This window comes from Coptis chinensis, chromosome 5 (assembly GCF_015680905.1).
Source record: "Coptis chinensis isolate HL-2020 chromosome 5, ASM1568090v1, whole genome shotgun sequence".
In the NCBI taxonomy this organism is placed as follows: Eukaryota; Viridiplantae; Streptophyta; class Magnoliopsida; order Ranunculales; family Ranunculaceae; genus Coptis; species Coptis chinensis.
Window position 1 is genome coordinate 53175433 of NC_141460.1, and position 17750 is coordinate 53193182.

The 17750-nt window shown below is 34.8% G+C and overlaps 1 long non-coding RNA gene across 1 annotated transcript; it reads right to left on the reverse strand.

Moving 5' to 3' along the window:
* Positions 1-15773: 15773 nt before the first annotated feature.
* LOC147497927 (uncharacterized) lies at positions 15774-16733 on the reverse strand. Its single transcript, XR_015194166.1, has 3 exons — positions 16493-16733; positions 16208-16376; positions 15774-16115 (listed from the first exon to the last, which is right to left on the reverse strand). It is a non-coding gene; the product is annotated as an uncharacterized LOC147497927 (long non-coding RNA).
* Positions 16734-17750: the final 1017 nt, after the last annotated feature.

Here is a 17750-nt window from a genome sequence, read left to right on the forward strand (position 1 = left end):
GTAGAATGCTGGAAAGCATTTTCAAAGGGACTTGAGGAAGTAATTGATTGGGGGTGGGAAGATTCAACAAGAAGAAAGGGAAAGTGATGCTGAGAGAAATAGGAGAACTGATAGGCTGGTAGATGATGGGTCCTACAAAGGTTGTCTTTGGGTTAGAAATGGAAGTGTGTAGTATGGCAAGAAGGGGCAAGATGGTGGAGGTGGAAGACAGACAGAAGAATAAACTAAAGGAGGTGGAAGTAACGACAAAGTCACACTGCTGTGGAAAAAGGAAGTGATTACACACGTTTCCACAAAAGTGCAAGGATGGGGTTGGGTTGTTGATTGGATAGCTAAGACACTTATCTTTGGCATTGCACCTTAACTGAGACCTTACGCTATAACTAAGGTTTAAGGACATTTTTTCTCATCAATGACCAGAGTTAGAGAGAAACAATATGGACGAACAATACAGTTCATACCCAGATAGCTGCGATAGTCTACTTGGTGAATAATTCGAGATAAAAAAGATATAGGTTCATAAAAAAGCACCAAGGGACAACCTCACTCAGACTCGGCAAATATTGATCGAGATACAACTCCCCACTAATCTTCAAAATTCTATTATAGTATTACGAGAAGAATCTCATAAACCTTCTGAGTATCCATATTCAGATAAAATTTAGCGAAAATATTGATCGGTCTTAACCAAATTTCTGCCTCCTCCAAAACACCAACAAGCAAAGCTACATTATAAAACCTCAAGCTATAAGACCGAACTTACCTGGACAGGAAGAGTAATCAAGCCACCCAAACAAACAACAAATAAAAAGCAAATCATTGATATCCCCTGCATAGATAAACTCATCCGTTTCAGCAGAAATGATTGATAGGACAAACATAGATGCCACAAGTCCACAACTCCAATAAAAATAGAACTAAAATAATGCAGAAGTGTATTAAAGGGAAAAGGAATCTGTTTACGTAAAAGTTTGCTATGTGCTCTGATAAACTAATTTCGTCATTTTAGTGCAATGCAGATCATGTAACTTTATTGTAGTATGTGAACTCAGCATTCTTATCCCACATGAGCATAACTTACCAATGATCCTGCCAAGAACGCCGTTGGATTTCTCACTCAAATAGAAAACCGTTCCACTGCAAGAGACGGTGTATAATGCTTAACTAAATTAGTTTATGAGAGCACATAGCAAACTTTTATGTATTTTTCCAAAAAAGTAACTTGATTGCTTGATAGTCTACTAAAGTGGATAAGGAAGTTATAGGCTGTAAACTGTTCCCCTTTAATGATATAAAGAAGCTCACTTAAGATGTGCTTAGTTTATTACTATCTTTTTAGCACTTCAATACATTCTATTGTAGTCCTTAGACTTAGCATTTTCTACAAAAATTGAACCTTACACCTCGAACTACCCCAGTATCCCTCACAAAGCCAAACTTCCCTAGATACGAGTACGACTTAGGGGTCGAAACACCCTTTGCCTAGGAGTTATTTAAAAGAAATGGTGAGGGTGAAGTTTAAAAAGAAACATTTACATTGCAACAACTGTGTTCTCTTGATTTTAGTCTTGATCTCTAACAACTACAAAGGCTTGATCCCAACTACGTTGAATGGTTTATAGGACTTGAAACCAGTCTCTCTGTGGCGTGCCCCGAAATAATGGTTGACAAAACATTGTCAAGAGGATACCTGAAACATTGCTCCAGAGCATCCAACATCATTATTGCTGTCCCAAGATATTTCCCCTATCTAATCTTCCGCCATGCCTTATCCAAACTCAACAACTTAGTGTGACACCCTAACCTTGCACAAACGAAAGGTAAAAACTGTACAAGACCTCCCTTATTCACAAAGTGATCATAGCAACTCCAAAAAAAATCCTCAACCTCCGACTTCAACCCATACTTTAAATTGGCCCCAAAAGCTCACAAAGGGACTAGGGACTAGCAAATGAGAATGGTTATAATTCTTCATCTTTTCACTACCAGGCCCATTAGGAACAGCCAACCTAGACAGCAAACCAAGTGAGGCATGACCAGACTCTAGCGTGAAGCACCCCATAAGTAGTCTTCATGGAGTCCTCATGCCAGCTCCTAATTCCTAACCTCGCCTCCCTCCATTACCTTGCGAGTGGCCTCCTCGAATTGGCTGCAAGCTACTGGGATGCTGCCCCCCGCATGCCCCTTCAAAAATAAGTTTTTTAGTTTGGGCAAATGCCATCCCGCCTTCAGTTTAGATTAAACCATTTATTTGAACTTCCTAAGAAACAGAGAACAATGTAGTACAAAACATTATATATAAAGCTAGGTTACATTGACACGGGTAGGTGTGTCCGTATCGGACACAGATACGAATTGTTGGACACGGCCAAATATCAAAATTCAAGGTAAATTACATACATTATGTGTCCGACACGGACACGTATCTGACACGGATTTTTTTTCAAAATATGGCGTGTCCATGTAACCTAGATATAAAGCAAGACGATTGTCACATGCATGACCATCATTCGTAATTCTTCTTAGATTTACTGACAAGGCCAGCTGTCATTCGTAAGACTTGATCATGGATTTTTTAGGCCAGCAGAGGGTTGCTTCCAAGTTCCAAAGAAACAGTTACATAACAACAATTTGAAAAAACTGCAGAGCTCCTATAAGATCTTGAATATAATAATAGTAGGCATTGCTATGGTTTATATAAAATGTCAATGTTTGAACATGGGGTATCCTTTGTGGCAAGTTTCTAATTTATCAAATGGATGTATGTTGTTATCAAATGGATGTATGTTGATCTGATTATAGTAGTTACACTAACACTTAGAATCTGCTTTCAGAGTATTTCCAAGGATCAGTATCTAATAGATTCAATGGCTACTCCGCGTTGTAGTCTTAAATGTTTGAAATTTGCTATGAGTACTCGATCTGATGTAGCTTTACTAGGATTACTTCCAAAACAATGTGGTTGACATGTATTCTTTGAAACATGGATGAGAAAAAGCGTAGTAGCTAACGAAAATGAAAACGAGAATTTTATAAGAAGAGAGCCTCCACTGTTGATCGAGTCATATTAATCTGCTACATACACAGGTAACACTATAGTATAAAAACTTATTCGTGAGTCAAACACATCTGTGTCTATAGATAATTATCTAACTCATGAATTGTTGATAGGGACGATATCCGACGAACAAAGTGCATAACATTGAAGGATATGGGAATCCATAATAACTTTATGATGAAGATATATTGGAGCACCTCACACAAGTCAAACTGGAAATAAACCAACAAAATGAGATTGAACTAGACATTGTTACATACTTGCTAAAGAATGAAGGCTTTCAATCGAAAATGAATATTGATTGAAAGAAATTTCTGCCGTGGAAGAGATTATGATATAAAAGACTTTATTCAATTTAGAAAGAAATTTATGAGATTGTCCAAAGGTTCTACCTGTTCACTCCCTGTTAATGGACAAAATCTAAATTTATGTCTTCCCTAGCAGATTAATATGACTCGATCCTGTTTTTTAACACCCAGTTGCTTGGGTTGTTCTTTAATTTTCACTAAAGTCAATTTAATCAGCCAAATAAGAATATCAAGGTCCAAGTCAGCCCTGGACACGAAAGGAGTTCAAGCTAAGTTAACTCATTCAACTTTAATCACACATATATTACCGAAAGGTTTTAAAAATGCCTACTCTGTAAGAACAATTACAACATTCGAATTGTTATTATGAAAAGATTACATCATAAAAAATGCCTCAACAGCTCCTTATCTAACGCATTTCGAATGTGTCCATCTCTAGCCTTTGAAAGCTATCCTAATCCTCTTATCTTCAGTTCTTAGACAATTAAAAGTCTTATACAATTAAAAGTCTAAAACTAACACAAGACTGAGAGACTTAGAAATCTTAAAACTCTATTACTATCTCAATACCTACGAATCTTTATCCAAAAAAAAACTATAAATCACAAACAAACACCGTACTCCACTAATCTCCAAACCTTCTCTCCTCCAAACAAAGGTATTATTAGAAAACGCAACTACTATACATATAATAAATTCTACAATTTATCAAAATATTTTGACAGTTTCTTAATTCTCCTTTTGTATATTGCAGGCTATTCTAGAATTACATCTCAATTCACAATACAGGTACAACATTTTCCTCTTATTTAAAAAATTTATAAAGAAACAGATCATATTAAATTAAGAAAATTCGTTGATTGATTCTTTCATGTTTGTCAACTGGGAATTTCATTTTTTTTTATAGACACAGCTAATGTTCAAGAAGAGAGCAATCTGTTATGTCTCTCTCACATTAATGTCATGGCTTTTCTGTACATGATATGCCAAACACTCCTACTCCCTAACTATATATAACTTATGGGTACTACTTTCGCTTGATACATTTTATCACACATTAATGTAAATTATCATTAGCTAACATTAAAAGTCTGTGTCTTATCGTAAGGGTGTAATCATAATTAGTAAAGTGCATAAATTTAAAGAACCATATATTAAATATCATAAGTTTACCCTTTATATATATTTTTTTGACATTTATTATTATTAAATATTGCAGGATATGGATTACGAATATAAATACTCTACGTCACAAAAAAAAAAATGCTTGAGGAAATACTTGATTCACTTCACATAGAAGAAGCAACTTACACCTCAAAATTTGAAGACAATCTACATATATCTCAAAGTTACCATATTTGATGACTCCAAAACAAAAACCATATCTGGAATTCCATCAACAACAAAAGAAAAGTCTGAAAACTTAGCAGCATGGAGTGCAATCAATTACCTAAAAGACAAAAACCTTTTTGAAATTGAAGACTTCAACTACAAGGAGCTGAATGAAAAGCGCCAAGAGATTGAAGAACAACAAAATGAAATCTCAGAACTACGTAAACTAATACTATTATTATGGGTGAAAGAAAAACTACAAGAAGAAGAAATGATAAAGCTCCGTCAAGGGATAAAAGACTCAAGAAAGAGGAAGCAATATGCTATAGATTTATGCATTGAGGAAAATAATTGATAATTCATACAACATTTATGATTAATTTATTATTGCAAACAAAATTTGTTTCTTTTTTATAGATTTATTTTTAATTCGTTTGTACTTATTATTAAATTTTGGGTTTATAAATTTTCCCTCATGGGAAAATTATTTAATGTTACTAGACTCCTTTTTAGGCTGAAAAATAATTGCAAAGAAAATGGATTATCAAAGTGACAATGCAATTGATGGATATTCGTATGTTCACTTTCCAACGCAATATGTTTGGAACAACAATAATAAGGTTTGTGATATTTAATTTTACATATTACATGTTTATTTGTAAATAAAATATTCATTAATAAATTCTCAAACATGTTAATATTTTCAATACCTCTTCAATTGTGACTCAAACAATTATTATATTTTCAAATGTTCAGATATGGAAAAAGCAAAAGATCATTCCGTCTGGTAGAAACATATACCATATTGAGGAAATTCAAGGTAATAAAATTTATTTTTCTAAATTTACAATATGGATTCAAATTTATACATTCAATTTTATAGGTACAACAGGTCAGTACAACAACACAAGGACTATCAAGTATCTATTTGAATACATTAAACAAGGACAAACAAAGCAACTCTGAAAATCAATCAGCTATTTGAAAACAAAGAAACAAATGATAAAGGAACATAGTAAGGAAGAAGGAAGAAAAAAAGGCAGCGACAAAAGAGCAGTACTTCAAAATAATACCATCATTTTTAAAATTTTTTATTTTTTTAATTGTGATCAATCACATTTTCTACATAGAATTTTCCTTCTCAAAGCTGTTTTGTTTATTTTTCATATTTTATTTTATTGGTTTACACCTACTCTTCTGATTCAATTTATGTTTGAGAAAATTGAATAAAATATTATTACAGGTCAACTACATGGATAGTCTAGATGACGATGGAAATTTTAACGGAAGCACAATCATCAAGAGTGAATCTCCACTACAACATTATGCAATTACACTTGCACAGAAAAAAAATTAATATATCTATCAAATTAGAGCAGAATCGATTGCAATACTACACAATGAAGAAAAATACAATTATCAAAGAAGACTATATGGGATTATCAAATGTGCAGGAAGATTAAATGAAAACCAAAGGTAACAATGTTACCTATGAGAGCTGTATTTCATTTATTGACGATCTTTGTAAATGTTGTTGACCCTGACAACATAAGAATCTGGCTGACATGATTTCCAAATACTTTCATGTGTTCATCATCAATTATTAAATGGGCCACTGCAGTACGCTCTTTTGTCTGCTCATTCTGCAAGTTCCAAACCCCATCTTTTGTGTTGCTAAAAATGTGTTTGTGGTTGGGGATAAATCTCATAGTAGGTCTAAGTTAATTTATTCATTGCTCCATGATCTGCGTTACAAGATGAGGAGGCTGGGTTAGGTATGTAACACAACAGAGTTGAAGAATAATCAACAGTTCTGTAACATGGGAATATGAGTGACACAACCAGTAGTATGATGGACCATCTACCTACATACAATCAAACAATCGAGGCATGTGTGGGGTTCCATGGTACATTCTCAACAAGGAAACAGGTAAAATTCAAAAAGGATAACTGGATAACCATATGCCAATTGGAGAGTTTGGGGCAAAAGAGAGGACACCACAAATTCTGGAACTAAGTGAGTGCGTAATAAAAACTCAAAATGCTTGGAGAAGGTACATAGCTTGCGGGGTTCAACAAGTGAGGCACGATAAAGAAAGGCATTGTCCACATGCAAAAGATGTAAGATATCAGGATTTATGCAGAGACATTTATGTCATTTGTCAATGATAGGTTCAGAATCAGAAATCAGAAATTGAACAAAAAACAGAGAACATATTGCATGTCGTTAAAATGGTACTTGAAACAGAGAGTGAACAATGAACAAACTAACAACATTTTCTTTCATAGATAAAACCCTACGCCTGAACAACCTTACACCAACCTACCGAATGAGAAAGAACTACATATTCAATTTTCAGCAACAATTCTGAAAATTTTTTATTGTACCTTGATGTCGCTTCCACGGAAGAGTATGTACTAGGCTGACTCTTCCAACTCATTTGCCAGCTCCACCAATCTCCTTACTTAAGTTAAAGTCTCCGATCTTGGGTTGTGGGAGTGTGTTCTGTAATTAATTTGAATATAAGTTGACGATACAAATACCCGCTTAAAATTTGAATATAAAATATGTTGGGCCTAGGCCCAATAGTACACGTACAACTAAAACTATTGTGAGACATTTCCATTCTTACTAAAAATGAGTGAGACTCTGATTGTGAGATGGGGAGAGGATTAAAATAGGGTCTCCGATTTTGTTTGAAGTGGGACTGTTTAAAAAAAATGCAATGCAAGGGGTTGAAACATACAATTGTTAATTACACTACGCTGTTGGGTGGGCTGGGGAAAGTTGGTAGAGCTCAATCTGTTCAAGAGCTCTTTGAAGAAATGATGGGCTAAGGAATATCTCCAGATAAATGATGATCATGTTGCTCATACAGGTGAGTCATTAACTTTGGTGTTTTTAATTTCTTAACTTCGGGTTTTTTTTTATATGAATCTTTGAATTTCACCATAACTTGATATAGATGATTATCTACATCAAAAACACAATTAGAATAGTTTTTTAGCTTGGATAGAAATAACATATAGATTTAGAATTGAGGGAAACAAATCGTATTTCTGTATACTCGAGATTGGGTGTAACATTAAGTAGACACGTTGTCTTTTTCTCCTTAACAAAATCTGCTATATATTTTGGATAATATTGCCAAACTTCCCTTTGCCAAAATGATAGTCCAGCTCGACTGAATTGGTTCAGTTCTAGAGCAACGTGAATGCCTTCCACGTCGCAAGCCATTCGACTCAATCCCAGGCAAACACAAAGTCAGGGACTGAGGTGCTGTTCTGAACCCGAATAGGGGTTGTATATTAATGAACCCAAAAATATAAAGAACCCAAACCATATATCAAAATTTTCAAATTTCAATTACTGCGGAACCCAAACCTGCTAAATGAAGGTGAAATAATGCACTCAATCCAAGTTGAAGAGAACCAATTCATAGTAAGTACACAATACTGTGGATAACAGGGGAAAAGTAGTCTAAACTCTTCCATGGAGAACCAACGTGTTGAACTAGCAAGCGAAACTTTTAAAAATAGAGAACGGATTTGAGAGAGTGATTCACAGAGGAAAAAAAGATACCTGTTGATCTTGGATTGTCAACAGAAATTAGATTGGTGATGATGGAAGAAGCAAAGATGGTTTGCCATTTTTTTTCCTATAAAAACCCGTTTGTTTTTTCAACAGTCTTTAATCTTTTTTAAGGTATAATTTATTTTACATTAAGTACCCCCCCCAATAGATATTTTTGTTGGCATTTTTCAAGAAAATTGAGGATTGTTTGTGGGTTTTTAGTAATTTAGGGGAGGCGCTGATGTGAAGATGCCTGCTACGGAATACCAGGGTTCAATTGCTTCATTAGGTCATTCAATTTTGAGTATAAGGCATGATCAGGTTCATAACATGGATGGAAATAATGAGGCTTCAGCTCAAGAAGGGGAACTTGAATCATTTTAGAAATAGGTAGCTGATCGGTTCAATGATCTTTTGCGGTTTCGAACGAAGATCTGCTTTCGTTGGGGTGGATAAGGCGTCTTGATGAATTCATTTGTTGATAAGAGGAGTTTAGGGGTATTTTGTTTAATAACAAGGGGTGTTTGTGTAGACAGCCTATGGATCAATTTATTGCTGAGTATTTTGAAAGAAGTGTGAAGGCTTTGGATGTTTGTAATATAATTAGAGATGGGGTGGAATTGATTAGACAGTGGCAGAGATATTTGAAAATTGTTCTTACTGCTTTGGATTCGAGTCAGAGGACACTTGGGGAAGGCCGGTTTAGCGGGGGCTAAGAAGGCTCTGACTGATTTAACAATTATGATGCTGGATGAGAAAGATTCTGGAGGAGTTCTTGCTCTCACTTCGCTGACATCCATCTTGCTACATCCAATCTTATTTTCCTCAGAAATCGTGACTCCAACTTTTATATATTAGAAGGTTACAAGGAGTCGTCACAATGAATCATCAATGCCATAAATAAGACCGATCTTCTATGTAAATTTAATGAGTTTGCTTTTGTTGGCTCAAATTGAGATTCACCCCTGAGAATTCTCCCCACAATCAAATTATTTGCATTCTTATGTATCCATTCTCACCCCATATGCACTGCCCCATGAGTTCTTCACAAGCCAATACTTAGTCCCATCGTTGCTCACTCCATATCCAACTGCAGTCACACCATGGTCTAGATCTATAACGCACTGACCAGTGAATACACCACTTGAATAAAATTGGAAATCAGAGCCTCCTGCATCAATCGCTACAGCTATTGGTTGGTTGACCACGGCCTGCAGTAAGGCCACCTCACTGTTTCTTGGGACATCTTCGTGAACGCTGATTTCAGCTGCATGAGAGGCTTCCTCCTTAGTATTGCAAGTATTGTCTGCTGCAGTGTAAGGATAGGTAGTTTCTGAGGTAATGCCTTTGTTGCATTGGACAAATAGAAATGCATCATCCATTTCACCACCCTCACACACTTGGTCCATGCCTTTAGTGTCGCAGTCCACTAATTCCTGTTCAGATAAGGAGATCAACTTCCCTATTTTTAGCTGAGTAGTTCCTTCCATAGCCGCCACTGCTGAGAATGCCTAACAAGATCCTGAAATTTCACATGATTATATGAAGTTAGTGATTGTTGTTATCTTCCCTGCAAGGTCACAAGTAGCAACAACAGGCATAGAAAGAAAATTATTTGTAGTTACAAATTGAGGTTTTGGTTTGGTTTTTTTCATTATGAACAGTTAGTCTAGATCGCTTTGTAAAATGTTTACCACATTGACCTTGGTCCTTGACGGGGGTTACTGCACCTTTCTTCCCCCAGTCCATACTAGAGGGAACTGTAGTGGAATTTTTGTATCTGAAAGGAGTGACATGTAAAGGTTTTGCTAGTGTGCAAAGTCCTTTGTATCCATTTCGAGCTGCCTTGAACTCTTCATTGGTTTGGTCTGCAAACCCGTTAACACTTAGCATGTAGGTTCTGTTCCCAGCCCTATTTAAGGATTCAATATGTTTGACATTTTCTTTGAATATTTCAAAACGTGTCTCCTTCTCTGTTGCGTCGTTATATACACGACCATACTGAACCATCCATTGTTCATATCTTTCCAACATTGAAGACTCATTCAGAGTTAGAGAGGCACCTCGACAAGCCCAGAGGCTTAAAATGATTAGGAGTATATTGGAAAAGTGGATTGATTTCCATATTAGAGCCATTTTAGCTGCTTAAACCAAGCCTCTAATGGAATTTGTTTTCGATAAGCTTCTATGCACACTTAGACTCAAGCTATCTTTGAGCTTATATAGACAACTTTCTGATTTTAAATTTTTATAATTACACTAACCACAGATTCAGTTATGTTTTTATTATATAGTGATGAAGATAGAGTGATCGAGACCTACTCTCCAACGTCCACGGTATAATATACTGATTTAGACTTCAAGAGTGCCGACACCTTTGTGTTAGCAGCAGAGGTATTATTACCCTGCTGACAAATTATTGGTTTTCTCTTGGGCCATTTAGAATTTTAGACAACTATTTTGGACTGTATAACAAGTTACTATTAGATTGTCGTGTAAAAATTAGATTTTTAGCTTCACTATGAACTTGATTTTGCAACACTGATGGTGTCAAGTGCGTACTTAAATTGATGAAAGGTAATATTTTCAAATAAAAATGGATTGACTAATTTAAAGTTTTAAAGATTGACTAATTTAAAGTTTTTTGTGACATGGCCTGGCTAGCATATTTCATAGTAGTGTATCCATGTGTCTACATTACTGCGCAAGATTCATTTCTGAAACCAAATGAAGATGATCTAATATTTAGCTCTCTTGTTAATTTGCAGAGAATCCAAAAGGTGGGAGATACGGTTAAGAAAATTATCATTAGAACGATGAAGACACCTGTCATATGATAATCAGTAGACATGGATATAGAGAGGTGATCAAAGTTTGACAATATTTTGATGGTAGACCAGTGTGAATTTCATCCCGTGGGGGATGTCTTTGCTTGGCCAAGAACCAAAATTACAGAAATAGAATTTTCTGAACTGATCTTAATATTTTAGTTACTATTGTAGTCCAGAGTTGGAGGATCTTCTCAGATAAATTTATATATTTTAACGTAAAAGGATTTATGGTTGGTTTTTATTTGTGTTCTATCTCGATCTTTTTCTTATTATTGATATGATAATGTTCATATAGGCATTTATGAAATATTGACATGTTCGTGGATAGCTAATGGGGTTTTGTTTAGGTGTAAGAATCAAATCCTTTTCTTTGTTGAGTATTTTCTGGAATGTGTGGGTTATTGGTTTAATGAAGATATCAAATAGGCTTATGTTGATCTTTGAAGCTTCAGAGCATGTCATAGATTTGATTAATCAGGTATTATCCATTTTTTTATAACCAGTGTTTCTCTTCGATTGTTTGCATTTCAAGTACCAATTTCTTTTGAAAACCTAGATGAATTTGAAATTATTTGAAAATTTAGACAACTCGAGTTTTTTCCAAAAATAAATCATTTGGCAAAAAAACCAAATCCACCTTTTTCGGTGTTCACCCGTAGAAATAACCCAAAAAAAGAACCCCGGATAATCAAAAGAGCATCCTTCCCTATGTCAAAACCTCACCAAAACAAAAATCTAGCTTGATAAAAACAAGACCTTGAATTGTTATTTTGTTGCAGGGCAATTATGATGTTATTCATCAACAAAAATCTATTCCCATATTTCAAACTGCAACGGGAAAATTGGTTGAGGAATTGAAATCTTCCATGATGAAAGCGTTGTCTGTTCTTAACGGAAATGATGATAATGTTGCTCATACAGGTGAGTCATTAACTTTGGTGTTTTTAATTTCTTAACTTCGGGTATTTTTTTATAGGAATCTTTGAATTTCACCATAACTTGATATAGATGATTATCTACATCAAAAACACAATTAGAATAGTTTTTTAGCTTCGATAGAAACAACATATAGATTTACTCGAGATTGGGTCCTGTTTTGTTTCACACTGTAGGCCATATATTAGACACGTTGTCTTTTTCTCCTTAACAAAATCTGCTATATATTTTGGAGTCAGTTCAAACTTTCATATCACGATATATAGTTCTGAGGTTTTAATATTGCCAAACTTCCCTTTGCGGGACCCATTCGACTCAAGCCCAGGCAACACACAAAGTCAGGGACTGAGGTGCTCTTCCGAACCCGAATAGGGGTTGTATATTAATGAACTTAAAGCTTAACTATATTTGGTTGGTTTAGCCACTTCCATAGAGGAGATGGTGGATCATGTTTGGAGGGTGCTGGTGAGGGAATGTCATATCACTCATATGATAATAAGTAGACATGGATATAGAGAGGTGCTCAAAGTTTGACAATATTTTGATGGTAGACCAGTGTGAATTTCATCCCGTGGGGGATGTCTTTGCCTGGCCAAGAACCAAAATTACAAATATAGAATTTTATGAACTGATCTTAATATTTTAGTTACTATTGTAGTCCACGTTTTGTTTCTTTTATGTAAACTTTTTCAACATAGAATCTTATAATGGGTGATGACGCCGATGAGGTGTTGGTTCTATATCGTTGTTTGTAGAATCTACTTATCTGATCCTGCTTGAAATTGGCATGTGAACGATCTTCATTTATTCAGTAAAATTTTCTGGTAAGCTAATTGTTTTTATAATATCATGTACCTGTTCTTAGGTGTGTTAACCTCCAAGAGATTCTCGAGGGATACGCAACCCGCATCGCTTCGAGGAGTAAACTTTGTAATCATGAACGAGGATGTATTGCTTGAAGAGGCGTGGCGGATACAAAGGATTTCTTCATATGATAAAAAGAAATAAGGAAAGGTCTATTAAATGCTTTTATGTTCCGACTTACGATATCGATGTTATCCGCACTCTCACCAAACTTCACCCTATTTCTTCTTGCAAGGACCTGGTTGAGGTCTTTGGAGAGATATTGAGCATGATGACACGATTCTCGACGAACAAAAGGGACGTAAGCTGGATAATCGGATTTTCTGGAACTACTATGCAGTGGGAAAACACATTTGGTTCTAGGTATTGAGAGCCGGGGAATGTATAGGGGTGTTGCTCCATCTCCGGTGACACTCATTCCTCAATTGTCGAAAATTGAGAGCAAGACAAGAGTTTCATCCACCGTGTCTCAAAACTACTTCACTTCCCAAGATGAAGCTGTAGAGGTATCTCTTAAATAACTTATAGAACCTTTTTTTCTTATGCTTCGCTTTGATACTAATAACAAGAACTACCCAGCATCGGGATATGGTCTCCATGGTTCTAGCCATGAATGGCTGGTTATGGACGGACCAGAATTATAGAGATGTTCGATTATTTAATCCGTTTTGGTTGTCAATAATGAGATTAAGCTCCCTGAATTTAAACTTGATAATGACTTGCCTATACAAAGTTGTTTTCTCCCAACCCTGCATCAAATGCCAATTGTGTACTTATGGCTGTTTATGGTCGTTGTAGTAGATTGGCCTTCTTTATGGCTGGAGACACGACTTGGACTCACCTTCGTGGAATGTCTCTTGAAAAAACCCTTGCTTTTCCCGCCATAAAATAAAGCTATATAAAGGAGGTTGAGAATTTTCTATCTGTCTCCAAAAAAATATTTTGTAAAGGATGAAAGTCGACGAGTCAAAACTTGCTCTCTTGGTTTCCTTATCAATAGACACTTAAATATTGATATTGGTTTTGTATATTATCATAAACCTCAACTCCGTCAAAACAAGTGTGCGTCCTTACAAATCCAATCACTTTCTTGATTTTGATTCATCTACGGACACACACTAATTCAGCTATAAAACCCCACACCTGGCGGATGAATTGATATTAATTCGACACTCTAAATAATAGAAAAGAAAGAAAGAGAGACAATGGGTACTATTGAAAAGACAATCCCTCTTCTCACACCTTACAAGATGGGAAAGTTCCAATTATCTTACAGGTATGATTATGCTGTTTTGGTCTCTATTATACACAACATATTTTTCATAGGCTGGAAATTAGATGCTAAGAAATGTTAGTTGATCTTTTTTATGTTGCTATAGAGTTGTTTTGGCACCAATGGGTAGACAGAGATCTTACAGAAATGTCCCTCAACCGCATGCAATTTTGTATTACTCTCAACGAACCAAAGAAAGGAGGATTTCTTATAACCGAAGCCACCGTGGTTTCGATCTTTGCTCAAGGGTAATAACTTTACCATCTACTAACGCCTCTGTTACCATTTTCTATCGAACGTTATATACCTCAATTCAAATCGATTTCACTAAAGATCTCCTTTTCAGAAACTTATTGGTCATGAATCCAGCTTTCGCATCAATTTCAAATTCCTCACAAACTATCAAGTATGTTTTTAGCAGCTTCCCTAAAGCTAGATTCCATTCGATGAGGATATATTTGGTGCAATCATCCGGAGATTTGTTGCAAGTCGAAGGATATTGGATGATGGGGGGCTCAACTTACTTCACTCTTGAGTTTCAAATATTCAAACTAGACTCGATGGCCTTTAAGTAGGATGAAGTGAAGAGTCTTTCTGCGAATGACCATTGGTTTTGGGCGATAATTCTTCAATATGTCTATCTCCATCAGATCTTCCACAGGTGCAAGACAATTGCATATACTTCACGATGATTATTTTTTGAAGTACATGACGAAGCAGACCAGATGTATTTTATGATACGGGTGTCTTCAGCTTGGAAGATGGCAGCATTGAGAGACACTGTCCAATACAAAACAATATGAAATTCCCTCCCCCCATTTGGATCGAGCCAACTCTGCAGGGGCACTTTGGTTGAATTGTCTCTTTTGCGTTTTGGTGCTGAGGTTTGGACTACTTTTTTTGTTGTATTATTGTTTGTATAATTTAAATTACTATTCTAAGGAATGTGTTTCATGTCACTGGGTTTAGTTCTCTCTTAAATAGAATCTGTTTATTTGATGATAGCTAACAGCAAAATCAGTTCATGATGGTCGCCTTATTCTATCAAAAATTTGGAACTTTTGACGATAAGTAATTACAGAATTTTAAAGGGTATTTAACTTCAGTTTCTTTTAACCAAATGAATATTATATTCTTGGTTCTTTCGAAACTTGCCTTAATCTGCAGAAACATATTCTGTCCTTCTGAACCATCTCATCTCTTATACGACTCAACCATGGCTACAATTCATCTCCCATGTCCTATCATAAGTCGGTCTTTTCATACTTCGAAAACTATGTACCCTATTCACCAAACTCAAACAAGAACAACTTATCCAAGTTTTAGTTGGAAGAAGGAGAATGTGATGCGCAAAGGATGCAGTAATAAGCAAGGGTTGGTCATGGGAGCAGGAAGCAGAGACGATACCTTCAAATTTAGTAGACTTACAAAGATCCATGAGAATTCAATTTTCTATGATTGAATTAATGACAAGAATATAAAAAAGATTAATGAGTTCATCTCTGATGATTGTTGCTTTGAAGATTACTCATTTGTTAAGCCTCTTCAAGGAAAAAAAGAGGTTATGAGTTTCTTTGAACAATTAACAGAAAACATGGGAAAGAATGTGAAGTTCATAATTCAAAGTGTTTGCCAAGGATACCAATAGTCTGTGACAACATTCTCAAACAACGCCAAAAAACTTACTAACTGGAGCAATTACAGAATAACAAAAGATCAACATAAGCTAGAAAATATTTAATCTGAATGAAACACATAAACTTGCAAAGTATCAAGACAAATTACAATTCAAAACGAAAAAAAAAAAGTCATCCAAACACTAAAAAACTAACTTCAGCCTTCAACTTTCCTATCCATTTCTGTGTTCGCAACAGCGACACATTTGTTTTCCCTATACATACTCTGCCATTTTACTCTGAACGCAGGTTAACTACCAAACCTGTCAAATCAAACATAAAACATTCAATTCAACAAAAATAAAAATTACGAGAAAAACAAAAAACGACGAGTAGATGATATAAAGGGAACAACCTCTTCATCAGATTCATCCAAATCAATATACTTTGTAAGAACTTCAACCAAATATTCCATACAGTTCAAGAAACTTAATCCTTCAAATTTTTCCCTATAATACGCGCATAAATTATCCGCTTCATTATTTAACCAGAACATCTTTATAGCATACGAACGAATACCAATACTTCACAAAACAAAAAATAAATAAATAATAATAATAATAATAATAATAAACATCAAATTAATAACATTATAACTAAATAAATTACAAATAAAATAAATCAATAAATAAAAACTTACTCATCTAATCTGTTCCTCATCCTTAGAACCGACTGATGAGTTTCACTATTCGCGTAAACATTAGATTCACCACGGTGTATACAACACCTCTTCTGCTTGATTTTTTTAATGAGATATTCAAAAAAACCAAAAACAGTCATACACTCATAATTATATCGAGCATGAGATTTGGTAGACCATTTGTCTTTTGGAGAACAAAAAAATTACGAAATTTACAAGAACAATCACTACAAAACATTAAAAAAAAAAAAAAAAAAAAAAAAAAAGAGAGAGAGAAATTAGCAATCATAACAAATATAAACATGTAAACATAAAACAAAAATAACTCAACTTACACTTCCATTTCGAAAAATTGCAAGAAAACCTGAAGAAAAAAAATGGTACATTCAATATATCATGTATCAACATAAACACATACATTTAGTTTAGGATTTAGGAAAATGTTTTATGATGTTCATACATAAATATTCTGACACACACACAACATACCTTCAAATATACAAGTATAGGCATGTAGTAAAATCTTACATATAGTTTTTTGAGAAATAAAACAAAGTATGTATTGAAGATTTGAACAAAACCGAGTTGGGTAGAAATCAAGCCCCAAACCCACTAGAATTTTATTCAAAAATACAATATAGAGTGCATGTTTGCCATTCAATTTACCGTGTGTTTGATTCAGCCCATTCTAATTCGGACATTCAAACTATGAACACAGCGCTTTACCTTAAACAAATACAACTCAACATATTATATTTGAACAACAAATAAACACGAAATTTCAAAATTCACTTTTCTTACTATATATATATATACATATTCTTATAGTTCTAATATTCCATCACTTTCATCATCATCATCTCAAAGCTTGATCAGCCAAAAAAATAAAAGAAAACCCTAGCTCCATTCAAGAACAGTACCTGAAAGAGATCGAGTTCTTTGGTCAAGGATATACTGAAGAGAAGAATAGAAGATAGAGGAAACCGGAAGAAAGAATCCTAACAATATTTGGTTCAGACGACTAATGGGTTATCTAATGGGCTTTTTATGGGTTTTTTGAAAAATAAACAATGAGGTCCAAACAATTTAAAAAGTTCAACAAATTAATGGACTATATACACTATTCGTTTTTACTATAAACTACTGTGCAAATTTATACACACTTTATTAACCCTATTATACGGGCGAAAGATAATCGAGAAGAAAAAAATTCGATGACGATCGTAGACTTGGTGAGGTGGAAAGAAGGTGACAGATA